The sequence below is a fragment of the Penaeus monodon genome, chromosome 25 (assembly GCF_015228065.2).
Source record: "Penaeus monodon isolate SGIC_2016 chromosome 25, NSTDA_Pmon_1, whole genome shotgun sequence".
Lineage (NCBI taxonomy): Eukaryota > Metazoa > Arthropoda > Malacostraca > Decapoda > Penaeidae > Penaeus > Penaeus monodon.
The window spans coordinates 14,884,423-14,884,767 of record NC_051410.1 but is presented as its reverse complement, the minus strand read 5'-3'; positions in this window follow the sequence as shown (position 1 = coordinate 14,884,767).

Here is a 345-nt window from a genome sequence, read left to right as displayed (position 1 = left end):
AATAAAAAAGAACCTGAAAGACATGCAACCGTATCACGGAAAAGCCCAGACGAGAGAAGAGGCGAACTGAGAGAGATGAGAAGCGCGCGAGGTGGCGAAGGCCCCGAAGCGGGCTTTGTAGCGGGCTGTGGAAGCGGGCTTTGAGCGGCGGGCTTTGAAGCGGGTGGTGAAGCGGCTGTGAACGGGCTTTGAAGCGGGTGTGAAGCGGTGCTTTTAAAGCGGGCGTGAAGTGGGGCGGTGAAGCGGGCTTTTGAAGCGGCCGGTGAAACGTGGGTATTTACGGAGGAAGTATCTACAACCTATGCAATTAGCGGATAAGAGAAAACGGCTGCTCCATAACGGGCG